General features: G+C 48.2%; 2 protein-coding genes across 7 annotated transcripts in view; one reads left to right on the top strand and one right to left on the bottom strand.

Moving 5' to 3' along the window:
- Ror (tyrosine-protein kinase transmembrane receptor Ror) overlaps positions 1–14,238 on the bottom strand; it is a 304,300-nt gene that overhangs the window by 173,635 nt on the left and 116,427 nt on the right. The window lies entirely within an intron of this gene.
- Positions 5,628–14,238, top strand: part of LOC117224361 (uncharacterized) — a 55,422-nt gene continuing 46,811 nt past the window's right edge. The window contains exon 1 of one of the 2 annotated variants that reach the window (XM_033477228.2): positions 5,628–5,942. The gene's annotated coding sequence lies outside the window, so the exon portion shown is untranslated. Of the gene's footprint in view, positions 5,943–9,127; positions 9,425–14,238 lie in introns of those variants that run through there. The other variant, XM_033477227.2, reaches the window with a different exon arrangement.

Raw genomic sequence — 14,238 nt, 5'->3', positions numbered from 1 at the left:
CGCTGCGTCCGAGGAGCACGCGAATTGAATAAGACTTCGGCCTCGCGTCCGCTCGCGTCCGCTCGGGGCCCGGCTCGGGGGACCGGCCTGGCGTGACTGGATATTACGCCGGTGATTTATCGTCCGTGTCGCGGTAACATTTACTATTTCCCGCGTTTTTTACTGTTTCGCCGGCCGCGATTTTTACTTGGGACCGATCCGAACCAGGAAACGCTTTCAACGGATTAAGGCTTTTCGCGCCCGGCGCCGAGTTCTAACGTGTACCGGTGCAGTTGCCGGTGAAATCGCGCCTTCGGAACGCCCTTTTCCTATACGCCGGCCCTCCGTTATCCGAACAGGCCGTTCGGATAATGGAACGGCGCCTTGGTTGCAGCGCCGCGCTGAATTATTTCACCTGTTTCGCACGCCGATGCACGGCTCGTTGGAGAGCTTGAAATCTAAACGAAGAAAAATCTGTGCAAAAATGAAATCTAAATGCATTAGAGAAGACGATAAATTTTCGGGCGAAATATTAAATACCGAAGCTACTCGATTGCAATTCTCGCGACAACTTGCGCAGCAGTCTCGAGTCGAAGAAATACAGAGATTTTTGAAGAAGCGATATTTTCGTCAATTTCACGACATTTGAATTTCACTTGAAACATGTCACGAATTTCCTGAAGCCCCGAATTTCACCAGACGGGTTATTTCTCGACAGCATCGGCGTAATTCAAACGGGCCGTCGGTCGTTCGGGTCCAGTTGCGTCGTCGAGCAACTCCGGCGACGATGGTCGAGCGTGCCAGGAACGCGCGCGAAAATGCGCAAAAGAAGAACGGAACCGCGTCGTCCGAATATAAACTTCGTCCGCGTACTTCGTGGGACGCGAGACGGTTGTCTTCGGGGCGAACGGAGGACTTCGAGGGGCCGACAATCGCGCGGAATTCAATAGCAATCAGCGCGCGGTTCCCGATCGCAGACGGAAGTGAAACGGCTCCAGCTGCGAGCTGTCCAATTTCAACCCTCAAGAGTTGCCAAACACAATTTTCAGCGGAAAGAGAATCTCCGGAGGCCGGCCGGGGCCGTGGGTGGGGGCTGAATGGGGCTCGCAGCACGCTAATCAAGAGCCGTCATTCCAGCCCAAAGGATTAACAGTCACTCGAAGATCGATCGACCCTTTCCGGAGCGCCGCAATCTCCTCGATCCTTCCGAAGTTTGCCAGGCCCGTCGAGCTCTCGGTCTAGATCGAGATCAAAGAAGTTTCAACCCTGGCCCGGCAACGTACGTAACTCCTCTCTCCTTCTCTCTCTCTCTCTCTCTTGCTCGCTCGCTCGCCTTTCGCAATCCATATCCCTGCGTAACTTCCACTATCAGGAGCCGCGGTGTGACGGGTCACGAAACACAACTTTTTACCGCCGAGACGGGCCGAACGTAAAAACCAGCGATCCCGCCACCTTTTAAGACCCCCTTCCGGATCGAGATCGCGATATCAACGCCTGGAACACTTATCGGGAACGTCGGCGAAAGCCGGAGACAAACTCGTTACGGTCACGGCGCTGTCGCTAGATTTTATCCGCAGGTTTAATGGCGCGGGTCTGAATTTAACCTTGACGGAGTTGATCGTCGCGAAATTATTATGCAAGCGGGAAACGAGAGGTTCCTGAGGTGATTCGAAGCAACTTTTTCCTTTGCGAAAATGTTCTACGAGGCTTCGTTTACGAGTTATTAACGAAAAACTCTGGCCGAGAGATCGCGCGCGGCTGACGCCCCGCCCTCGCTCTCCAATTGGTCGCGGTTTTTCCTTAATAACTCGTGAACGAAGCCTCGTAGGACATTTTCGCTGAGGAAAGAGTTGCTTGAAATCGCCTCGGGAAAGGCGAGCACGCGTTTAGGTCGCGAACACTTTGGAAACGTATTCATACTTCAGAAAAGATTCGAGTCGTTGCATTTTAAAAGACGAACGAACACTCTTTGCCGGGGGTTGTAGCTCTGAATCGAGCGGATACGAAGAAAAAAAACGTACAAGATGATCTTAAGGTTTCTCGGACCAGAGTTAAGTCGTCCTAAGTGGAGCTGCTCCACGGGGGTGCAAAACGATATAAACGTCAAACGGGAGGACGAATTATTCGGTTTCTCGGCATTAGAAAGTCGTGAAATTTTTCACGATGTAACGGGGATCGCGTTATGGTTTCCGTTTTCCTTCCGCCGCGGCGAATTTATTGTCCGTTGCGCGCATTAAGCTGAAAGTTTCATTAACCCCCATGAATCCGGACTGCGTGCGCGCCGGGCAATTCCGCGTCGCGGGCCACGCAATTTATTTTCCATACAATTTTCATGGGTCCTTAACGAGTTTCTCGCTCGCGACGTAAATCGCGGCCGAACGCGCGCCGCGATTTCATTTTGTTTACGATTATAACAACCTGTCCGCGGCGCCGAAAACAACCGTGACGATCCTTTTGCGACAACGTGACGTGCCGTCGCGACGGAAACGCGTCGTTTTCCCGGAAAAATTCTGGACCAGCGGCGCGTGTCCGGCGTCCTCGCGGCGCGATGCGCTTTAAAGCGGCCAACCGACCACGAAACACTCGGATTGTCTGCCATTTTTTCGTGCTTTATTCCCGGCCTTTTTTTATATTCCCGAGAGTCCTTCGCAGTCTAAATGTTTAAATGTTATGTAACGAGATCCGACGAGAGGTTATGTGATATCATAAAACACGAATTTCAATAGAACTTGATTGCCAACTCAAGCTTTGTTCGTTACATGGATTATATCTACCATTATATCTACTATTTGTTATTATATATCTACTATTCTAAAATATTATAATATTTTAGAATATTTTATAGTAATAAATGAGAGGTTATGTAATATTATAAAACACGAATCTCAATAGAATTTGATTGCTAACTCAAGCTTTGTTCGTTACATGGATTATATCTACCATTATATCTACTATTTACTATCATGTATCTACTATTATAAACTATTATAATATTTTAGAATATTTTATAGTATTAAATATACATATGAATTAATATAATTAAATGTATTACAATGTTATCTATAATAGCACAATCCTAACGTATCAATAACAGCGGCCTAATCATGTTCGCTCCCTCGAAATTGAATTAACTGAATATTGACATGGGCATAATCGGCAGTTAATTAACGCTAATTAGTATTATGTATCCAAACACAGGATATTGTTCCGCCGGCGTACCAAAGAATGACTGCTAATTATTTCACAATCTGAACTCTGTCATTGTTTAAGATGGGGGCAGGGGGAGGGCGGGGGAGCCTACGAGCGATCCATTACCGGTCCCGCGAGAGTTGACAGGCTGACAGTCTGACACTGACAGGCGTACCCCACTTTCTCGAGTGATCAGAATACAAACAACGCGAGCTTTCATGAAACATCGTTCTTCTTTCGCTTGAAATTTCTTAAACGCGATCGTAGACGCGGCAGCTTTCCGACCCGGTCGAATCTAACATTTTATTGCGTGCAATCGTCTAAAAATGAATCTCACGATTTGTTACATATATGATAAATGTTCAAGTTAAATAATAATAGGTATAGCTCGAGTTGTCAATTTATCGAAAGGTCTCATTTTCTCTCTGTCAAAGTTCACCTTCCATCGAGAAACCGCAGTGACACCTACACTTACCCTAACTGTAGAACTGTAGAACAACACGGTACAATAATGTTTCTCTAATTGACGCTCAGATTGTCCACGATAGTTGTATCTTCTCTTCCCAAATTGTCATTTTGTGGTCAATCTGGGCGTCAATTAGAGAGACATTACTGTTGTTCTGCTTACAAGTCGAGGGACAATTTCAGACGAATTTGCTATAACTTCGTGAAACCAGCATCCCGGCGATAACATTTGCTCTAAGGAGGCACAGCAACTCAATGTCGGGGCCATTTTTGTGCGCAATCTGAGCGTCGGTTAGGGAGACATCACGCTGTAGATCGATTCCGGAGCCACTAAAAACGCTGGAAACAAGAACCGGACGATTCCGCCGGCTGGCAAGTGCGTCTCTCATTTAGCTCCGGCCTGTCAAAGACCGAGCGATAACACCGTCGACGGTCCATTAACACCGACGCGTCCTGAATCCGCGGTGATCTGTCGCGGATCGGGCGCGAGCGTTCTCTCCCCATGGGTCGCAGAAATTCCCCGGGACCCAGTGATCGGCACCCGCTTGTCCGGAATTGCTCCGCTTGTGATCGACGAATATGCATTCCCGGTGGGGTGGCAAAAAATTGCATCTTCCGAAAGGGGTGGAGAGAGAGAGAGAGAGAGAGAGAGAGAGAGAGAGAGAGAGATGCGTATGCATATGCATATGTGTATCGGTGGGCCATCAGCGTTTCGAATGTGGCACGCGGGCCAGGACAGAGGGTCGGGAACCGGGGCCGCATTGTGCCCAGGGCGGCCCTCCTCCAGGACCCGGCGCCGGCTTTTAATTAACTCGTTTGTTTGTCCCGCGTTCTAGAATGTCGGAATCGGCGCGCACGCGGCTCGACCGTCGCGACATTTCATTTTTCTTCGGCGCCGGATATTCGCGAGTTGCGTCGAAAATCCGCGCCGGGGAAATCGTCCGACGGGGACGATAGACGAACTGTGCTAAGAGCTTTTTTTATCGTCGATAGAAGATTGATTTTTATTTGTATATAATTTCCGAGGCTCGAATAATCTTCTCTTCTATTCCAAGTGTATTGAATTAATTGGAAGCGAGATATCCAGATCTGATATTTCGCTTTCAATTAATAATATATTTAATACTGTATAAATATTATATAATAATATAATATAATAATATATAATATATACAATAATATAATATATAATAAATTTTGTTCTTCTCAAGACAATATCACTTCTTCGAAAAAAGAAAAAAGCCGTAGAACAATTACGCGCAACGCGACAGCGTTTGATTAAACGAAAGCAGCACGGAAGATCACGAAACTACCTTAACGAAATACAGTAACGTCTCCCTAATTGACGTTCGTATTGTCCACAAAGAAGGACAATTTGGGAAGAGGAGACACGATTATTCGAGCACCATAGAAAATTCCCGAAAATCACGGGAAACGATCGCGGAACAGCCTCTGGATCGTAGCGGCGAGTCGCGCGAATCTACGCGGATCCTAAAAAAAGCCGCGGTCCATTTAACATTGTCGGCGGCGAGCGCGCGCGAGACAGTCTGCGGGCTTCGATAAACTAGCAACGGGCCGGCTCGGGAACGGTAAACTAACAATCGGAATAGACCCCGAAGTGTACACTTTCCGTCGGTGGATCGTGTTCACCGCGGCGGAAAAACGACGCGGCGCGGTGCGCGCCGTTAATCGGGGAGAGGATAGGCTTCGGGGAATCTGCCGGCGTCGGAGCGGCATAATAAAGCGTTCTCAGTTCCACGATCCCGGTGTTATGCGCCGGGAGTCCAATTTATAATAGACTGGAACACGGTGTGGATTTAACTTCGAATGTAGGCCACCCAGTGTCAAGCGAACGCGCGTCCGGATCGCGACTGAGAGCCGCCGCGCCGCGAACGCGTTTTGTCCCGCGCTGCGATCGGAACTATACGTCGATCTCTCTCTCTCTCTCTTTCTCTCTTTTTCTATATGCGTGTTTGTGTATGTGTATACGTGTGCCTGTGTAGGTGTACCTGTAGCAGCTCGTGCACCTGTGTCCGTGCGCGTGGTGTAATCGTCGCGGTGGTCTCGGCGGCGGTGAAAACCGCGGAGGAACAGGTGCGGCCGGATTCGGCAGATTTATTCTTGAAACTTGTACATGTACAGGGCCGATGGTTCCACACTAAAATTGGATGCCGTTAGGCCGCGGATTTTGGCCAGACTCTTAGCTCATTCAAGTCGAACCCGAGGACCGCGCGATCGTCGACAAACGTTGGGAGACCGGGTTCGGGAAACGGAGAGATCCAGCAGCCCTTCGGATGCGACGCTTCGAGGTAATTCTTTCTTTCGTCGGTCCTTTATGCTAGCTGCTAGAGCTTGATAGTACATGGTTGATGTTCTGAGGAGAAGACGATGATGCCGATGATTGGGATTCGAGAACGTTTGCGACACGTGTAGTTGCGTAAATTTGCCGGAATGGAGGGCTTGTTTTAGCTCGGCGACGCTCGCGGCCGTTGGCTGCGGAGAGATTCGTCGAATGAGTCGGTTTGTTTCGGTGTTTCGAATGTCTTTGGATATCTAATTGTTGCTTCTGGTATGAGAAAGTATCCCAATTTTGTCGAACGCTTTCGCGGTAGACAGTTATGGAGAACGTGACGAGAAGACAGTAATGTCTCCCTAATTGACGCTCGGATTGTACACAGAAATGGACAATTCAGGGAGAGCAGATACGATTATTCGAGCCTGGCGATTGATTATTGTTAAACCTTAACTAGTAGGATGATATTTAGAAAAAGTAATTGGTATGTTGTTCTCGTAATAGACCCTAAATAAAGAGTGTAAAAGTATGTGTTAATGTATTATAATTCTAGAAAAATTATCCATTGTATTTCAATCTTTGCTAGTATATAAAATAATAAAAAAAACATGGGAAGGTTAACTTTTACTACGAAAAAGGCGGAAACGCGATGATGATCGTATGTAACTGTAATGGCCTATAATAATAGTAATTAATGATTAACAATAATACGATAATAATCTATAGTAGATAATCGTACGTCCTATTCCCAAATTGTCAATTTTTGTGCACAATTAGGGGATGCGTCAATTAGAGAGAATTAACCTTGTGAGGATACCTTGCGATGCAACTTCGAATGCAAGGTTTATGCAATTATGCTACACAAGAGAGCTTAATCGACCAATCTCCGTGATACGAGTAAAGAAAACAGCGAATGATTTCCACAAATTTAGAACATTTCTAAGAATCCGGATCCCATGAACAACGGCATTCCGCGCGATAAATCGTCGCAAGGGATGAAAACGAGAAAAGCAAACGAGTTTCGATTTGTTTCGATGTGTGCAGAAAGCGTTCGCGCAGCCTAATTAACAGAGACGGGACACATTCGGCACGGTTGTTAGTCGCATCGGCGGCGATCTCCCCGCTTCGGTGTCCCGCGATTACGATCGATCCCGCGCGCAGCGGAATTATAATCAGCCGGAACTGCCGCGTAACAATGATCATGAACCAATTTCGCCGGTGTCCGACGACGGACGCCGCGCGTCGTACATACAGATCGGACAACTGTCCGCGCGTGGCTCATTCATAAGTTTATGGCGCGTGAAATGTGCCGCGGCGATTTGCATACCGCGGCGCGAGCACGCGCACACGCGCGTTGTTCTGCACGTTTTGCCTTATAATCGTAACTCAGCCGGGACGTTTACGACGGCCGCCGTTGGAAAAGTGTGACGTCGTTAAAAACGACATTCTCGGACGTCGCCTGTGGCCGGCGAACCGCCGTGATTCACGCGGAATCCTCGCCTTTTATATTATTATATATTATTATATATTATATTATTATATTCATATTATTTATAAATTTATGTTATTGTACATTATATTCGTGTTATTTACACATTTATATCCGCGATCTACAGAGCACAGAATTCCGAGCAAAACGGCGCGCTTGCACTAAGAGAACTCGCGCGAGTGTACAGCTTTGGACGGCGAGAAACGCTTCCTAAAAATCCTGAAAAACTGAAGCGAACGGTTCCAGGCTGGTCTAATAATCCCAGGAGCGTAGCATCGCGACGCGATGTCACCCCGAAGCGTCGAGTTCCCGTCTCGCAGAGTCGAGTCCGGCGAATCTAGGTCCCGGCGTAGCTCGGGTTCCTTCTCCCGGCCAATTGAATTAGTCCCATCGCTATCTTCACCCTGATCTTCTCCGTCGCTTCTGGCCTTGTTCATCCAGCCCGGCTTAGCTGTCGCTGCCTGTTCCGCCTCGTCCCGTTCCGTTTCCTCGTTCGTAAACAGCTTAGGACGCGCTCGCTCGTTCGCTCGCTCGCTCGCCGTCGATTTTCTCCACCGGCGTTCTTTTTTACCCCGCCTGTTATTCCTCCCCACACCCGGCCACGGCTCTCGCGGTTTGCTCTTTCTCTTTCCGGCACCCTGCCCTGCCCTGGCCCTCCCCCCGGTGCCCGCCGCGCTATCTCGACGATCTAAAATTACCCCAGAAACGACGAACAGCGGACGCTTTCTCGCTCGCAAACGAGCCGTCTCGCTCGATCGCGCCGACCCGAGGCTCGTCCCGGCCCTGCCAGGTGAAAAATCGACGGATCAGGGACCCGTGGATCGGTTTCGGGGTCGTTCTCGTCGGAACGTCCTTGAGCGATCTACGATCTACGGGATCCGGATCGTCGCGCAGCGAGAATTCGAGAATTTCGGGCGGAAATTAAAATGCTCCCGCGAATGTTCCAACTTTCGTGTTCGCTGTTCTCTTCCCTTGTTTCCCCTTGCACCGATCCACAGTAATGTCTCCCTAATTGATGGTGAAATTGTGCAGAAGAATGGACAATTCGGGAAGAGGAGATACGATTATTCGAGCCCTGCAGATCGTTTTCATAATGATCGACGATCGGTAACGATAAAAACTAACCGCCGAGGCTCGAATAATCGCATCTCCTCTTCCCAAATTGTCCATTTTTAGAGATAATGGAATTTTGTTTCGGAAGCTTTGCTTCGATTCGGACGAAGCGAGCACAGATTTTAGCGCTCAAGATTCATTCTCGTTCGATTCACGAGAAAGCTGTGCGCGAAAAAACGGTCTCCTCGTCTCGAGCGACCTCGTACCCTCTTCGGGAGACGACCGGAGGCTCCGAGGTCGAAGTGGATCAGCTCGGAGGCGGCAAATCTCGGGGCAGAGCAACGATCTGTGAAGCTTCGCTCGCAAGCTCCGCGGCGCGACGCCTCGCCGCTCGCTCTCGAAGCCATCGCTGGCGAACGAAGACGGTGATAAACACATCTCGTCGGAGGCGAAAGACGGAAGACCGGGAGCCGGCGGAGGTGGGAGGCGCGAGGAGGACAGAGAGCTCGTGTGCTCGCGCGGAGCCGCGAGAGGGAACCGAATCGGGAGAGCGAGAGAGAGAGGCTTCGTCACAGAAAGAGAGAGAGAGAGAGAGAGAGAGAGAGAGAGAGAGAGAAGAAAACGCGTCGGGGAGCGAGTGGTCTGGTCTCCTCGGACGCAGTTATGCCGACCAGCTCAAACCGGGTGCCGCCAAATCGAACCCCGGTTCGAATTCCGCACGGCCGTGGCCGCAGCAAGCAGGAAACGCAAGAGGAAGAGGAAGAATCGTCGGAGGACGAGGACGCGGGCCAAGAGGACCAGAAGGAAGAGGCGGAGGAGGAAGAGGAGGAGGTGGAGGAGCTGCCGGGGGAACGCGGGGACACGTCGCTAGGAAAAAAAGGCTCGTGCCGGTGAGAAAGAACAACATCGGTGCGGCTCAAAGAAGGGAGAGACGCGGATGGAAAAAAGGAACGAAGGTACGTCGAGAGAAGGAAGCGGCTTCCTGCCTTTCCGAACCGCTGTGTGGCAAAAAAACCCTCGACGGGGAGGCGAGTGCGGGGCGGGAGGGGCCGAGGGACCGGGTTCGACGAGGGACCAACGGGTCGGGAGACAAAAACCGAGGAAAAAAGTGAGCAAGAAGGTTGGACAGCGTGCTCCCGGTCGTTAGTGAGGTGCCAGTAAAAGGAGGATGAAAAAGGCATTGTGTTGCTTCGGGTAGTCCCTCTCTCGCCTCTCTCTCTCTTTCTTTCTTTCATTTTTCTCCCTCCTCCACCCTTCCGCCGAGTGGAATGTGTGTCGCGTGTGTCTCTCGTCTTCGTCTTGTCCTCTCTCTCTTGCTCTCTTTCTCCCTATTTCTCTATTTTTCTCTTTTGCCTTCTCCGTTTCTTTCGTTTTTTCCCCCTCTACTTTCCTCTTTTCCTCTCTCGCTATTTTTCTACTCTGCTCTCAGTACTTCTATCTCCATTTTTCTCTCCTGTTTTCTCTGCTTCTCCCTTTTTTAATCTCCCTAGTCTTCTCTTTTGCTCTCTCTCAATTTCTCTCTCTATTTTTCTAGTCTGTTCTCTCTATTTTCTTCTTTCTCTCTCTGTTTTTCTCTTCCGCTCTCGCAATTTCTCTATTTTTCATTCCCCCCCCCCTCTCTCTCTATTTGCCTCTCTTTGCCTCTCTCCTTATTTTTCTGTTTTGTCCTCTCCGTTCGTCTATTTTTTCTCTCTGTATTTTTGTTTTCTGCTTCTTCCAATTCCCTCCCCTTTTTCTTTTACTCTACTCCATTTCTCTCTCTCTCTCTCTCTCTCCATTTTCCATTCATGCTCGTTCTAATCCTCTCTCTTGCTCCCTGCGTTTATTTTTCGTCTCTGTTACGCTCTCCATTTTTCTACTTTATTCCCTCTATTTGTTTCTTTTTGTCTTCCTTCTCCTTTCTCCTCTCCTCCCGCTGTTTCCTTCCCAATGTTTCTCTTCAGTCCCCTCTATTTCTCTTTCAATTTTTCTCGTTTTTCTCTTTCCGCTTCTCTCGCTTTCCTCTCTCTCTATTTCTCCCGTTTTTCTCTCTCCACAGTAATGTCTCCCTAATTGACGCTCGGATTGTCCCCAAAAATGGACAACTTGGGAAGAGTAGATACGATTATTCGAGCCTTGCAGCTCGTTCTTATAATTGTTGATAATGGCTAACTATAAAAACGAGTTGCAAGGCTCGAACAGTGGTATCTCCTCTTCCCGAATTGTCCAATTTCTTGCAGAATCTGAGCGTCAATTAGGGAGAACATTGCCGTATTCCTCACTTTCGTTCTTTCCACGTCTTCCTCTCATCCACCCCCCCAATTTTTCCTATTCTCTATTTTTCTATTTCTCTCATTTGCCCTCCGTCTCTCCCTGTTTCTCTCTCCCTCTCTCTCCCTCTTCTCTTTCCCCTCGTCCTCACTCGTCCGCCCATCTATCCATCTTCTCCGCGACCACTCCGGCGACAAGGGGACCTCGTTTTTCGTAGCGCCGTGTCGTTCACGTGCTCCGGGGTGCCACTGTCAGCCTCATGAAAGACAGCCGTCGACCGCCGGCCCCGGAAAATGCTTCGAGGACCGCGGGTTCGGAACGGGTTTCGTACGGCTTTTCGGGTGTCGCGTGGTGGGGGATCGAGAAGATTCTAACAGCGCGGTTCTTTCGGTTTGAGGATACTATTTTCTGCGGCGATGATTCAGACGCGTCCGGCAATCGCGTACGGCCTGTATTTACGACGCGGAATCGGCGTCGAGTTCGATTCGCGATTGACAGCTAGCAACCGTGGAAGAATTGCTTTCTCAGGCCGCCGGAAATAAGCGTGATAGCGGCGCCGAAACGTTCGCCGCGCGGAAAACGACGCGATCTAAATGCCGTTCGCGACGATGGGGCGGCACGTTTCGTCGCGCGTGTGAAAAACGTACGTTAAAAAGTTCGAACCGGAGAACATTTAAGCAGTTTTAAGGATGCCAAACGTTGCGTTTGGACACGCGGAGACGAGCATCGGCCGCTTGCACGTGGCGCTTGCGGCTATTTTTCTCGCACGTACCCCGTGTCGAGAATGCATCGACCGATTTCGGAACGGGAGAGTCGAATTCTGTCGCGAGAAAGATAACTTTTGAATGCGCGGTTCGATCGAAAGGGACGTTCGACGTGGCTCGACGAAGCTGTAGGCTCTTCCGTTCGGTTCTCCGTGCGCGGATTCCGCGGCGGAACGATTAAGTCGCGACGCGGAGTTCGCGACACGAAACGGAAAAAAATACGTATTTCTGGCCGGCCTGTCGGCTGCGCGACGATTGTCAGACGCCGGGTCGCTGAAAATTTTCTGCTGTTTTCTTTCCCGCCTATTAATACCGGGCTGTTTGGATTACGAATGGCGGCTTTAGGAATGCACATACGTCTTCCCTTTCGTTTCACCCGGGAAGAATGCAGCCTTCGTTTGGAAATTTATTTTCTCGCCGCGGGGGGTTCGACTCGGCTCGCGTTTTACACGGAGAATGCGAAAAACGCGGATAGAGAGCGTCGCCTCTCTTTCCCGTTAACGAGCGTGAACGCTCTTTCATCGGGCTTCGGGCTCTGCCGAGCTCTTCTTTCGAACGAGGACGCAAAGCTGGCGAAATAATATCTAAATGCTCCCACTGTCGCAACGGCGACGACGTTAAATCGCGCGGCGAAATCTTGCATAAATTCGAAGCGTCGACGTCGACGAAGCGATCGTTTCGAATGATAATTTGTTCATCGGCCGTCGCGAATAGATAGAAAAATCGATATTTTCATCCATTTCCATTCCATTTTCATCCATGTTTGCAAGGTATGTGTATTTTAATATTGTTGTTCGTTCGTTGCAAACGTTTAACAATTAATTGGCCGCGAATCCTGCATTTAACAGCATAGTAAATTCCCTCGAATTGTTCCTCAGCTTCCGAGCTCCTAATAATTCCTATTAATTAAGAGCTCCTAATAATTCTATGCTCCTCCGAAATTAGTTTCGGAATAATCGTGTATCCTCTTCCAAAATTCAGTAATGTCTCCCTTACTGACGCTCAGATTGTCCACTAAATTGCACAATTTGGGACGAGGAGATACGAGGATTATTCGAGAATCGCGGCTCGTTTTTATAATTGTGGACAATTTATAACTATAACAATAAACCGCAAGGCTCGAATAATCGTATTTTTCTGGTCAATCTGGGCGTCGATTAGAGAGTCATTACTGTCGTTCGTTTCTGCTTACAAGTCGAGGGACAATTTCAGACGAATTTGCTATAACTTCGTGAAACTAGCATCCCGGCGATAACATTTGCTCTAAGGAGGCACACAGCAACTCGATATCGGTGCCGAACATAGAAAACGAGGGGACACGAATTTTTCGTGGAAAAACTATTTCGTAGGACGAGATCGCAGGGGGGAACAGAGGAAATCAAATTGGCCGCGCGTCCGTCAACTGTCCCACAGGAAGGCGCGCAACTACCGAGACATCCTTGGTTGCGAGGGGTTGCACGGGGTCGAGGGAGGGATCGACGATAACTGCCCCCGGTGCACAGAAAAATAGAATTCTTTCCTTTTTTTTTCTCTCTTCAGTTAGCCGCGTCACTGGCCTTTATTGCTGGCCCCCTTTTATTGCGCTGCAACCGCCTCCGAATGACTTTGCACGGTGGTTCTGCTCGTCGAAACACGGGCACACCCTTGAAATATGGAAACGCGGGGGTGGACCGTTTACCGCGGGCCTCGTTTCTCCGAAGCAATTCCCTTGGTTTCCCCCGTTTAATTCTTTGGGGCGCAGGATTTCAGCAAAAAGAAATGAGACGCGTGTTGCACAGAACGAATAATATGGGAATATAATATAATAATATAATATATATATAATAATATATATATATAATATATAATATAATATAAAATAGTATAATATAATAAAAATAATATATAACATAATACTTCTTTTAATATAGTTAAAACAGACGAATACCGTCTGAAATGACTTTCATCCGCGTGTTTTATTAGCTTCTTTGGAATCTTGTGCAAGCAATAAATGCATCAAGATCTGCAGTTGACGATTATGTCTTGTTGCGTGAAAGTAGTCGCGTCTTACATTGATCAGACAGTTCGTGTTTTCTTTCCAAATGTGTGATGAATTCGTAACTCAGTTTTTTCGTGCATCACAGTGCACGTTCGTCAATTTCACCTCGAATGCCTCGCTGTTCTTCGATTTCGAACGATTTCATCAATGATAAAAGATTGCAAATAAAAGTTTAAATCGCGCACAGTTTTGTACAGGTTGCGCGTAGATATTGTACGGTTGGCATAATTCGTGATAGAACCGAAAAGGATTTTATCGCGCAGGATGGTGCACTCGAGGCTATCACCTTGATCCACTTAGTTTGCCGCGGTATTGATGCAAGTCACATGGTTTCAGTCATAAATGTCTGACACCGAATAAGTCGTACAGCTTCGCAATCCTCGATGGAAAGAGATATAGCGTTCATTTAGCATTGTGCTTCAATTTATCGAGCGCTTATTCGATTCATTTGGCAGACGAAATTAACCTAAATCGAGGTGACAGCTCCGCGTGGTATTATATTATATTTATTTTTATATTATTATTATTCTATTATTTTGTATTATCATTACATTATATTTATTTTCTTATATTTTCTTTTCCTCTTTGTCATTATTATATTTATTATCTTTAATCGTAACCAAGGATCTCAAAATGATTCATCTTCGAAACCCAGCGAAATTGGACGTCCGCACAATGAAAGATCAAATACGCTTTCCCGAAAAGCCGACCGGGTGGT

The sequence above is a fragment of the Megalopta genalis genome, chromosome 13, assembly GCF_051020955.1.
Source record: "Megalopta genalis isolate 19385.01 chromosome 13, iyMegGena1_principal, whole genome shotgun sequence".
Classification (NCBI taxonomy): Eukaryota; Metazoa; Arthropoda; class Insecta; order Hymenoptera; family Halictidae; genus Megalopta; species Megalopta genalis.
This window is presented reverse-complemented; position numbering and strand designations above follow the sequence as displayed.